The sequence below is a fragment of the Acinonyx jubatus genome, chromosome C1 (genome assembly GCF_027475565.1).
Source record: "Acinonyx jubatus isolate Ajub_Pintada_27869175 chromosome C1, VMU_Ajub_asm_v1.0, whole genome shotgun sequence".
NCBI classification, from domain to species: Eukaryota; Metazoa; Chordata; class Mammalia; order Carnivora; family Felidae; genus Acinonyx; species Acinonyx jubatus.
Window position 1 is genome coordinate 79,273,854 of NC_069381.1, and position 13,265 is coordinate 79,287,118.

Genomic DNA, 13,265 nt, shown 5'->3' on the forward strand with positions numbered 1-13,265 from the left:
GATTGCATTAAATCTGTAGATTGTTTTGGGTGGTATAGATATTGTAACAACATTTGTTCTTTTAATCCATGACCATGGAATGTCTTTCCATTTGTTTGTGTCATCTTCAATTTCTTTCATCAGTATTTTATAGTTTTCAGAGTGCAGGTCTTTCACCTTTTTGGTTAAATTTATTTCTAGGTATTTTATTATTTTTGGTGCAGTTGAAAATGAGATTGTTTTCTTAATGTCTCACTTGCCATTTCATTATTAGTGTATAGAAATGCAACATATTTTTATATATTGATTTTTTATCCTGTGACCTTACTGAATTCATTGATTAGTTCTAGCAGTTTTTTGGTGGAGTCTTTCGGGTTTTCTATATATAGTGTCATGTCATCTGCAAGTAGTTAAAGTTTTACTTCTTCCTTATTAATTTGGATGGCTTCTATTTCTTTTTCTTGTATGACTGCTGTGGCTTGGACTTTAGTACTTTGTTGAATAAAAGTGGTGAGAGTGGGAATCCTTGCCTTGTACCTGACCTTAGGGGAAAAACTTTCAGTTTTTCACCATTGAGTATGATGTTAGCTGAGGGTTTTTCATAGGAGGCCTTTATTATGTTGAGGTGGTTTTAATGTAACTTCTATCAAAATCTCAGCAAGGTTTTTTGTAGATATATACAAACTTATTCTAAAATTTATAAGGAAAGGCAAAGACTCTAGAATAATGAAAACAATCCTGAAAGGGAAGAAGGTGGGAAGAATCACTTTCCCCAATATTAAGACTTAATATACATTTAAAGTAATAAAAACAGTGTGGCTTTTAGCAGACGGATAGACACATAGAGCAATAAAACAAAACAGAGGACCAAGAAAGACTCATACAATATGCCTGATTTTTGACAAAGGTGCAACAGCAATTCAAAGGAGGAAAGATCACCTTTTCAACAAATATTGCTCAAGCAATTGGACATGGATGGGAAAAAAAAAAGGTTTTTGGCAGGGAGTCCTGCCTTTTGTTTGTGAAAAAACATGGATGGACCTTGAGGGTGTTATGCTGAGTGAAGTAAGTCAGACAGAGAAAGATGCTGCATGGTACCACTTAAATGTGAAATCTAAAAAAAGTCAAACTCATAGAAACAGAGGGTAAAGTGGTTAACAGGGCCTGGGGGGAGAGAAAGAAGGAAAGGTTGGTGAAAGGGTCCAGACTGCCAGCTATAAGATGAAAAAGTCTGAGGATCTAATGTATAACATAGTGACTCTTGTTGATAACATTGTATTTTACAATTGAAATTTGCTAAGAAATTAGAATGGTAAGTGTTCTTACGGAAGCAAAACAAAACAAGGTAAGGATGTAAGGTGATAGATATGTTAATTAACTCAAGGGAGGAAATAGGTTAATAGCATATATGTCTATCAAATCATCATGATGTACACTTTAAATATTTTATCATTTTATTTGTCAATTGTACTTCAATAAGGGTGAAAAGACCCAGAGTGAGTGGCTAAAGAAACTATGTATATCCATATCATAGAATACTACTTAGCAGTAAAAGGAAATGAACTATGGGGCCCCTGGGTGGCTCAGTCAGTTAAGCACCCAACTCTTGAATTCCAGCTCAGGTCATGATCTCGCAGTTTGGGAGATGGAACCCCACTTTGGGCCCACACTTGGGATTCTCTTTTTCTCTGCCCCTCCCCGACTTGCGCTCTCTCTCTCTCTTTCTCTCTCTCTTTCAAAAATAAATAAATAAATTTTAAAAAAAGAAATGAACTATTGATACGCTTAACTTGTATGAGTCTCCAGAAAACTGTGTTGTGTGAAAAAAGCCAATCTCAAAAGATTATAGTCTGTGCAATTCCATATGTATGACGTTTTTGAAATGACAAAATAGTAGAAATGGAGAACAGATTCATGGTTGCCAGTGGTCAGAGATGGGTGGAGAGGAGGGAAGTGGTATGGCTATAAAAAGGCAACAGAAGAGATCTTTGTGGAAATGGGAAGATTCTACACCTCGACTGCCCTACCTGGCTGTGATATTGTACTAGGTTTTTTAAGATGTGACCATTTGGGGAAACTGGATAAAGAATACAATGGATCTCTGGGGGCACCTGGGTGTCTCAGTCAGTTAAGCGTCTGACTTTGGCTCAGGTCATGATCTCACAGTTTGTGAGTTTGAGCCCCACATCAAGCTCTGTGCTGACAGCATGGAGCCTGCTTTGGATTCTCTGTCCCCCTCTCTCTGCCCCTCCACAGCTCTGTCTCTCTCTGTCAAAAATAAATAAACATTATAAAGAAATTATGTATATGTATATGTATAAAGAAATTATGTACATATATATGTGTGTGTGTATACACACACACACACACACACACACACACATACACACAGACTCCCAAGGCCCAGAATCAGAATCTTCAGGGGTGAGATGCAGGTGTCTAATATAAAATCTGCCTGGATTTGAAACCACTGAGACGGGGAATAACATGAGGTAAGCAATAAGAACGAAATAGGTTGGGATGGAGTGTGGTGCTATGTGATGGAATGGGCCTTGAATCTCTTGCTCAAAAGTTTTAAGATTACGAAATAGAAATACATATGATTTCTGAGAAGGGAAGTGATGTGAGTAAAACAAAGCTGCCACAACTGAAGAAGTTTCAGAAGTGGTGGTTCCTGTGTATCCATAGAATGGTAACGACTGGTTAACTCTTCCTAAGTTTCAAGAATGCCAAAGGCTGGTCAATGCTTTCTTTGCTGACCACATTAATAAATGATGTAATTGTATCATGTGATTCTACAGTTCTGGATGATGATTTTTCTCAGTGATTTTTGTGCCAGAAGTTCTTTATCTTTATGAACATATTCCTAGTCTCTACATTTCAAATATTCTGCCATGCAGGATGAGAGGTTTGATCCTGTCATGATTTTTAAAGGGGCATCAGAAGGTGGCTGTCCAGCTCATGGCACTCTTCCCTGAGAACCGCCCCTGCTCTGTTCCATAGTAGTGCACAACGTTTAGCAGCTATGCTTGAGCTATATGGCCTTGTTCACCTAGGTGAGACAGAGTCCCCAGGAGATCAGAATTAAGATAAATAGACATGAACTGGCCTTCTCTGGTCCTGTAACCTGTGCACGGGCCATTCAGGTGTTGCGGGATGGGATGGCTGAAGTGGTGAAGGTCATCCTGCAGAGAGAGAGAAGGTAGCTGATTCAGGGACAGGCAGAAGCCAGGACTGACTGGGGCTCTTGGGGCTCAGTGACTCTCAGCTCTCAGTCACTTCCTGTCTTGGGTGACCCCAAAGCCCCCACAACCTTGCAATATGCCCTTTTTCCTGCCACAGCTGCTTTGAAGTGGCATTCTGTTATGAGCCAATTCAGGGACTTGATTTTGATAGTGAATACCGTCATAAACCCACTTACACCTGTTACTTTCAGTATGCCGATTGAAAATTAACAAAGGAATTTTGTACAATTATCTCCAAAGGTGAATTCATACCCAGTGCTTTTTGTTTTTCCTTAAAGTAACAGTGATGCTGACTTTTCCGGTCAAAGAGGAAACCACTGACCAAGGCGGGACTGAGGTGGTTTTCTGGAAGGGAGATAGAAGGAGGAAACTCTTCCCATGTCCAGGCAGTGGCGCAAAGATTGAAGCTCAGAAACAAAACCATCCTGAAGTTAAAACACTTCCTGCTATTGGCCTCTCTTTCTCCATTTGGAAATTCTGTCTTAATATCTCCTTTAAACTCTCCAGACCTTAACTTGAGCCTTTTTCTGAGGAGACCGGGAAACAGCTGTGATTGGTGTCTCTCCTGTACAGACAAGCTGTCACTAAGGTGCTGTTCAGCCCTTTCTTTGTAGGCTAACCAACTCCCTTCCCCTCAGCTCTGCAACCTGTGATCTTTGCCGCTCTACCCAGACTGTTATTCACTTGCTCTTCCTTTCCTTGCTGCCCCTCCCGGCTCACTGCCCACCTTGGGGTTGGTGCAGAGAAATGGAGGTTAAATCCTCTCTTTCTCCCTCCCAAAGTTTCCATTAGCGTCTTCTCTTCCTTCCCTTCCATTCTTTCTGCCATTTCCAAAGTTCAGGTCTCATCAACTCTGACCTGCCTTGTGGGACTAAGACCTCTGCCCTCCCCTGCCTTCCTGCCGCCTGTATTTATCCGCCCACAGATTCCTTCCTTGACCAAGTCATGTTCTAAGGCCTTGCTGTGATCCTATCACTCCCTTGCTCCAAAGCCTTTCCTCTTGCATATGGAAGAAAGTGTAGACTCTAGGTTCGTGTATTCACTCCGTTCTCTATGAGCGGGCCCAACTGATCTCCCACCGAACCCCCTTTGTGCTTCCTGTGGTCCAATCCAGCATGCTGGGTGCCCAACATGACCCCGGGAACCTGCCTATGTGTTCTGGCTTCTGCACACCCTCTGTCCAAACTTTCTTCCCCTTTCTCAGCTTGTCCAAGTCCTAGGTGTTCTCCCCTAGCTGGGTGTGCCTTTCTTTGTGATTCTCCTAGTCAGAATGAATTAATCTGCGCCACCCAGTCACACAGTTTATGTTTTTGTTCATAAAACTTTTCAGGGTCTGGCCTGTAGTCCTAGAATATGCACCTGTCCTTCCCACTAGAAAGCCAGTGCTTTGAGGACAAGCCGGGCCCTGCTGCTCCCAGTAAGTTCCAGGTCCCTAATTCAACGCAGGGCACGGCAGTGTGTGATCTCCGCATGTTGGTTGGGTTAAGTTTGCAAAACTACGTGCCCATAGGCAAGCTGTGTGCCCACAGCAGTTTCCTCTGGTCATGTGACTACTGTTTTAGAAGATGCATGAGGTCAAATGACTCAGCAAAATTTTGCAGGCCAAATGACAGGAAGTAAGAGCTTCAGAAGCTGACTTGATTAACACTGATCTAAAACACATGTGTCTGGAGCCCCGGTGCCGGTGTGGGAAGATTTTCCACAGCATATGCCAAGGGTCTGCAGCCTGATCCTGTGCCCCAGGAGGAGCCAACGCACCACAGGCTCCCCTTGGCATCTGCTTCCTCATCGAGGGCACTTAGGAAGCCTGCGGGGCCTTGAACACACCTGGAGTTACGCCTCCCCTAGCCAAGAAATCCATCTGCCCGGATTTCCCAGATAATGGAAACTTGCCCCTAAAGGCACCAAAACTTTTCAAAGTAAAATCCGTTTTTGATCAACAGTTTCCAAACAGAAGAACACATGTGCTTTTGTGCTTTTGTGCTTTTGTGTGCTTTTGTGTCTTCTCAAGCTGTCATGAATGTTATCTGACCACCTCTTGATAGCTCTGGGCTGACCTCAGGTGTATTAGTTGCCATTTTTCCCACGGGTGGCCCACTTCACTGCTACTGTTTTACCTTCAAATAATAACAATTGCAACAAAAATAGCCAGCATTTATGAGCCCTTCCTATGTGTGCGGCTCACGGAGGGACACTGTACGTGATGATTTCATTTTGGCTTCATGACATCCCTAAAAGGGAGATGTTATTTTTCCCAGGTTTGGGGTGTGAAAACTGAGGAGCTGGTTAAGTAACTCGCCCACGGTTACATGGCAAGTTAAATAATGGACAGTGGTCCTAACTCAGGCAGTCAGCTCCAGAGCCCACACTGGCAAGTCCTTTACTCTGCGGCTTCCCTAGGCACAAGTTGGCCTGAAATACGGTGATCGACTCATCCAGGGACTTTCCTGGGCTTAACACTGAAAACTCTCAGTCCAGGAAAAACCACGGTGGTTGGCCACCCTAGCTTGAAAGCAAGAAAGCTTTCGCTCACCAGAACACCTGGCTTTTGTAAACCGGACCTGTGACTTGCTATCATCTACCCCTGACCGTCGAGGATCGGAAAAGGACCTCTGAACCGGGTCAGACCAGGAGGGCCCGACAGAGAAACAGGTCCCTTAAGACAGTTAATGTTGCTCTCCTTGAAGACATGTTTGTTCAACACGAGTGGGGGGTGAGAAACTTCTATGAGTAAAAATCACATATTTCTTTCTTTATATTCGAAACAGGAAATGGCTACACACATTTATTGTGGGCAGTTTTCTACGTCAGACTGTGTTTGTGAGGCATGTTAAAGAACATCTCATTCAGTTAGCGAAAAATAAAGAACACCTCACTTCCAAGGAACAGTATCTGAGGCGTTACGCATTACTCAGCTTCACAGGCCAGCTGACCGTGACTCATCTCTGCGCGTGCACACAGGTGGCAGGGAGACAGGTCCGCCTGCAGCCGTGCCCCACTGCTTGCACGGAGACATCGCAAAAAGGAAGGCTTCCCTGGAAAGACCGACAACGGTGAAGTCTGCATTAAGGAACCTCTTCCATCCATAGGAATAGTTGCAAGTGAAACCCTGAGTTAACTGATCCCACACTTCTGGTTTATTCCAGTGGGGTTTTAGCGCTCCTTCAAAACCAGTGGCTGCACCTTTCTGGGGACCTCCTCCTTAATCTGCCTGGCGCTCTGGCCCAAGGAAAGTGGATGGGCTTTGTGACTGCCTTTTCCTCAAAGGCCTTTTCCAAAATCTTTCATAGCTGGGAAATCAAGGTCAATGGCAATCTGGCCCCCAGAATGGTAGGGCTGCTGTATTTGGAGAGTGTTGCTTCCACAGGATATTAAGTGCTCCTCTGAGAGTGCAAGATTAATTTCTAGGCAAAGCAAGTGCAGTGGCTTTCTGCCTCACTTCTCGCATCTGTGTAAGCCTGGACATTATCTTGGCGGGAAGACAACGTTTTAAGGAAACAGGAAGCAGAGGAAAACTGATCAGCCTAATGGCAAGATGGATGCTGCCGTCTTCCCCACAGAAGCTCCTGGCTTATCTTGCATTTGCTTTGAGGCAGCTTCCGACAGGAACTGCACTCAGAGCCAGGCCCTTGGGGGTGCCCTTGAGCCTCTCCAGAGGGATCCCCAGCTCCAAGCAGGCAGTGGGCATTTGATCAGTCAGCCACATTACTCTTCAATGAGTTAAATAATTTTTTTAGGAATCAGAAACCGAAGAGTTTGAGATTGCCAGAAAAGGTAACAAATTTGCTTTTCCTTAACTGTATAAAAAATTGTCCCATGGAAAATTATAAGGGCATTTTTAAAGGGCATTGGAGTTTTGTTTTCCATTTTCTTCTTAAATTTAATTTAGCTATTTAGGGAATTGCTTATTAAAACCAAAAGATCAAGATATTTTCTCCCTTAAAGCCACATCTGGTCTGTTTTCCTTCATGGGACGTTCATAGCATCTTCAGGGAGGGAAGTGATCACCTCTACTGGGGGAGCCAGCACTATTCTGGTCCAGTCTCCATAAATACTATTATTCAGTTTGTGCTTTTCCCAACTCTCAACTACCTGGCCCATTCATGGGCTTTTGAATGTTGCACGGAATTTCTGCAAATTGCCACTGACACGGTATTGAAAGCCTGCACAGGCAAACACCTCTGTGCTATGGTGGAATCCTAGGTGGACTTGGCTGTGACCCACAGCAAAGTTAGACCCTGAAACACAGTCTCTCTCTGCAGGAGCCTGTCTTCCCCAAGAACATTAAGTGAGGACCCCAACTTATTCTGTTCAGTTACCTCAATACCCAAATAGAAAAACCTGTTCAGACCATCCACTTAAGGGGAATAGAGGCAGAAAAGGCTGACCAAAGTGGGTAGGCTCAGAAATGTAAAGCCATTTTCAAAGTAATAAAATCTGACTTCAAATTAATGCGATCAAAATGAACTATAATTTGAGTTATTTGTGTAAGGCGTTAAGGCCCAAAGTAATAATGACATCTTGAAAGTTAAAATTAAGAAAGAAAGAAAGAAAGAAAGAAAGAAAAGAAAGAAAGAAAGAAAGAAAGAACTGAAGTTATGACCCCTTCCAAATGGATGTACCGAGGTGAAAGCTATGAAACCCTTGTTCTTTGGCCCTTTACATTCAGTTTAACGCAAGGTAGATCCAGTCATCCTCATGATTCACAGATTCCATATTTGCAAATGTGCCAGTGGCTAGAATGTATCTGTTCTCCCCAAATCAGTGCTCCCTGTTCTTCTGCGCTCACTAGAGACAGCATGAAATTTGAGGCGCCCACTGCACTGCTTTCTGGCTTTCTAGCTGAGCAACACCACTGAGTTCCAACAACAGTATGCTCTACCTTCTTGTTTCCACTCTCTTCCTATAAATAAACATCCTTTTCACAGTCTATTTAGTGTCACGTTTTTCACATTTTGGTGTCTTTTCCTGGTGATTTCGTGGTTTAAAATGACTCCCAAGCGATGTGCTGACGTGCTGGCCAAGATTGCAAAGCTCCAGGCTCTAAGGGGCCTTATGGAGAGAATACATGCATTAGACGCCATGCAGGCATGAGTTACGGTGCTGTTTGCCGCAAGTTCAATGTTAATGACTCAACAGTATATATAATAAGGTGTCTTTCAACAGAAACATACATAAAACAAGGTTATATATTGATGGGTGGAGGAAACCGCTGTGACCAGAGGATCACAGGAATCTAACCCTGTATTTACATTGAAAGGGTGGTTCAGTGTTTGCTAATTCAACGTTCATAGAAACTTTATGAAACATAACTACCACAAATAATGAGAATATTTTCTCAAGCTTATAACGGCCCTTTTAAGGAATTTCAACTCACATGTGTCTCTTTGTTGTCAGTTTCTGTTCACCCTCACTTATTAAGTATCGATTGTGTGGGAAACATGATGATAGTTTCTTAGAGGGTCCAGAGATGACTAATGCCAGTATCCTTGCCTTTCAGAAGCTTCTGGTCCAACAGAGACAAGAATTTGGATTGATGGAGCCTAACAGCATGAGGTAAGAAAACTAATACCTGTTCAGGTGTTTATCATTACAGAATCATAAACTGCAAGACTTTGAAAAATCTGGCCCACTGCCTCTTCCTCCAATACCGCTCTCACCTGGCTTCCAGGGTACCAAACCATATCCCCATTCTCTCCTAACCCCCACATTCTCCTGCTGCTAAATGTCGGGGTGCCCCAGAACTGAATCCTTGGATCACATTCTATCTACACTCACTTCCTTTGTCATATTATCTGCCTTTCTGATTTTAAATATTAACACTGATGACACTCCCTGACCTCAAAATTCACATATCCACCTACCTATCTGACTTCTCCATTTGAAAGTGCAAGGGGATGGGGTGCCTGGGTGGCTCAGTTGGTTAAACCATCCAACTCTTGATTTTGGCTTGGGTCATGATGCTGCGGTTCATGAGATCAAGTCCCACATCTCCCTCTCTCTCTCTCTCTCTCTCTCTCTACCCCTTCCCTGCTCTCTCTCATTCTCTCTCTCTCTCTCTCTCTCTCTCTCTCTCTCTCTCAAAATAAATAAATCAACATTTTTTAAAAAAAAAGAAAACAAAGGTCAAGGGGCATGTCAGAATTATCTCAAACTCCTAATATCGGCTTCTGATCTCACCCCACTCCAACCTTCTTCATGTCAATAAATATGTCACTTTGTCTGTAGAAGATTTATTTCATTTATTTTATTCTATTTATTTTTTCCAAAAATAAATCACACAACAATATATCCACTCACATGTGCTCTTGCCATTTCCCCATCAAGAGATGGAGTCTATTTCCCTCTCTTTGACTCTTGGCAGAACTTTGTAATTGCCTTGATGCATAACGTTGCAGAAGTGAGGCAAGACTTCCACGGTGATGTCATAAGTTTGATACACAAAATACCAACAGCATTTTTCACAAAATTAGAATAAATAATCCTAAAATTTGTATGGCAACACAAAAGACCCCAAACAGCCAAATCAATCTTGAAAAAGAAGAACAAAACTGGAGGTATCACAATCCCAGATTTCAAGATACACTACAAAACTATAGTAATTAAAACAATATGATAATGGCACAAAAATAGACACATAGATCAATAGAACAGAAAGCCCAGATATAAACTTAGGATTATATGGTCAATTAATCTTTGGCAAAGGTGGCAAGAATATGCAATGGAAAAAGTCTCCTTAAATAATGGTGTTAGGAAAACTGGACAGCAAAAGAATTCTGCAAAAGAATGAAATTGGACCACTTTCTTATACCATACACAAAAACAAACTCAAAATGGATCAAAGGCCTAAATGTGACCTCTGAAACCATAAAAATTCTAGATGAGAGCACAGGCAGTAATTTCTCTGACATCAGCCATAGCAACATTTTTTTAGGTATGTCTCCTGAAGCAAGAGAAACAAAAGCAAAAATTACCTATTAGGACTATATCAATATAAAAACTTCTGCACAACAAAGGGAACAATCAACAAAACTAAAAGACAACCTACTGAGTGGGAGAAGATGTTTACAAATGACAAATCTAATACAGGATTAGTATCCAAAATATATAAAGAACTTATACAAATCAACATCATAAAACCAAATAGCCCAATTAAAAAATGGACAGAAGACATGCACAGACATTTCTCCAAAGAAGACATTCAGATGACCAATAGACACATGAAAAGCTACTCAACCTCACTCATCATCGGGGAAATGCAAATAAAACCAGAATGAGATATCACCTCACACCTGTCAGAATGGCTAAAATCAAAGCCACAGAAACAACAAGTGTTGGCAAGGATGTGGAGAAAAAGGAACCCTCTTGCACTGTGGTGGGAAGGCAAACTGGTGCAGCCACTGTGAAAGACAGTATGGAAGTCCCTCAAAAAAATAAAAATAGGAATTACCATATGACCTAATAATGCCACTACTGGGTATTTACCCAAAGAATACAAAAACGCTAATTCAAAAGATATATGTACTCCTCTGTTTATTGCAGCATTATTTGCAAAAGCCAAGATATGGAAGCAACCCAAGTGTCCATTGGCAGATGAAGGATAAAGATGTGGTATAGGGGCACCCGAGTGGCCTAGTTGGTTAAGCGTCCAACTCTTGATTTTGGCTCCAGTCATGACTTCACAGTTCGTGGGTTCGAGCCCCACCTCAGGCTCCACAGGTGTGGACCCTGTTTGTGATATTCTCTCTCTCTCCCCACCCCTGCTCCTCCTGTGCTCATGTTTTCTCTCCAAATAAATAAATAAACTTAAAAAAAGATCTGGAAAGATGTGGTATATATATGCAATAGAGTACTACTCAGACATGAAAAGAATAAAATTTGCCATTTGCAACAGCATGGATGGATCTAGATGGCATAATGTTAACTGAATTAAGTCAGTCAGGGAAAGACAATACCATATGATTTCACTCATGTGGAATTTAGGAAATGAAACAAATGAACAAAGAAAGAAAGAGACACCAAAAACTTAAATATAGAGAACTGATGGTTATCAGAGGGAAGGTGGGGGGGGGATGGGTGAAATAGGTGAAGGGGATTAAGAGTGCACTTATCGTGATGAGCACTGAGTAATGTATGGAATTGTTGAATCATTACATTGTGCATCGGAAACTAATAAAAACACTGTATTTTGATTATGCTGGAATTAAGAAAATACTTTTCAGGGAGGAAGTTTTTGGTACAAGCTCCACCTGGCTCTCTCTCTTTCTGAGGTGACGCACCCCTGGAACCTTGGAACCCAGACACCAAGGCATGAGGAAGGCAAGCAGCCACATGGAAAGGCCACATATAGATGTGGCCAACAATCAGCATCAACCACCACATATGTGAGTGAGCGAACTCTCAGAAGAAACAAGCCCCCAACGTTGGAGCTGCCTCAGCTGACACTGAGTGAGCAGAGGCAAGCTGTTCCCTCAGAGCGCTACCCAAACTGCAGATTTGTGCGCAAAACAAATGTTGCTGTTGTTTATGCCACCAAGGTAGGACATGACTAGTTATGCAGCAATAGAAATCTGAAACACTCTTGTTAGAAATGCTCAGGCCCAAACCTGTGGTCATCCTTGCCACCTCTCTTTCTCTCATACCCCATTCCCAATCGGTCAGAAAATGCTCACAAAACATATCCAGAATCTGACCTCTTCTTGCCACCACCATTGCTACCAATCTTTCAACATAGTTCCTCACAGGAGTTATTTTGGTAGCTTCCCAACTAGCCTCCCTGTTTCCACCCTTGCCCCTCTTCGATCTCATTCTCAACACAGCAGCTAAAGTGATCCTATTAAAAGTATGTCAGATCATATTAACCCTCTAATCAAAAGCTCTAATGGCTTCCCATATCGTGATACAATTTCTTCCAACCTCCCCATGAGCTCTCTGTCCCCATTTCCTACTCTTTTCAGTCCCCAGGTACACTGACTTACTTAATGCTCCCTGGACACACAGGTCTGTTCCCACCTGGGCCTTTGCACATGGTTTACTCCTTTACTTCCCTCAAGTCTTTACTCAAATGTCACCTTTTTCATGAGGATGTTCCTGCCACCTTAGCCTCCTTCCCTGCTTCATTTTTCTCCACAGCACTCCTCACCACTCACATAATTTTAATTATTTATCTGCTTTCTCAGTTGCCACTTTTCACACCACCACCACCCTCACACACACAGAGACCACAGAACACATAGTAGAGTGTTAGCTACATGATGTCAGGAGTTTCTGTTTTAGTCACTATTCTATCCCTGGCATCTTAAACAGTACCTGATTGACACATTGAAGGCCATTGATAAGTATCTGTTGAATAAGTGGATGGGATTAAATGCTTAGATCAAGTCATATTATCTAAGTGGCCTTAGGAAAATTTGAGCCCAGTCTTTTGCTCTAGCTTTTATACCATGTAAAATACAGTAAGAGAATACCCAAATTAATCAATAAAGAAAATGTACTGTCTTAGAAATGAGACATCCTGAAATGCTTCCCAAGTTGATTATTTTAGAAGCATGATGATGGTTCCCAGGACATAGCATTTTCTATCTTTTCTCTCTACCATCTTTACTTATTGTATATTATGGACTAAATGTTTGTGTGTCCTCCCCACCCCCCCCCCACCCCTGCCAAAAATTCTCCTTTGAAACCCTAAACCCAATGTCATGGTATTTGGAGGTGAGCCCTTCAGGAGGTAATCATGACTAGATTAGGTGATGAGGGTGGGGCCCTCATTATGGGATTAATGCCCTTATAAAAAAGAGGAGGAGACACGGGATTTTTCTTTCCATGTGTGCATACCAAGAAAAGACCATATGAAGACAACCAAAAAGAGTGCCCTCACCAAAAACCTGAGCACCCTTATTTTGGACTTACAGCCTCCAGAACTGTGAGAAATTAATATTTGTTGTTCAAGCCACAGAGCCCATTGTATTTCTTATGGCAGCTCAAGCAGACTAGGGCGGTATGGCAGATATTTCCCCAAGATGGCCACCCCTATATATTTCT

At 42.2% G+C, this 13,265-nt stretch overlaps 1 protein-coding gene across 7 annotated transcripts in view; it reads left to right on the forward strand.

The window, feature by feature from the left end:
- Positions 1-13,265, forward strand: part of SLC44A3 (solute carrier family 44 member 3) — a 331,249-nt gene that overhangs the window by 158,765 nt on the left and 159,219 nt on the right. For all 7 annotated transcript variants that reach the window (XM_053214493.1, XM_053214494.1, XM_053214492.1 and 4 more), the window contains one exon: positions 8,725-8,780. The gene's annotated coding sequence lies outside the window, so the exon portion shown is untranslated. The remainder of the gene's footprint in view (positions 1-8,724; positions 8,781-13,265) is intronic.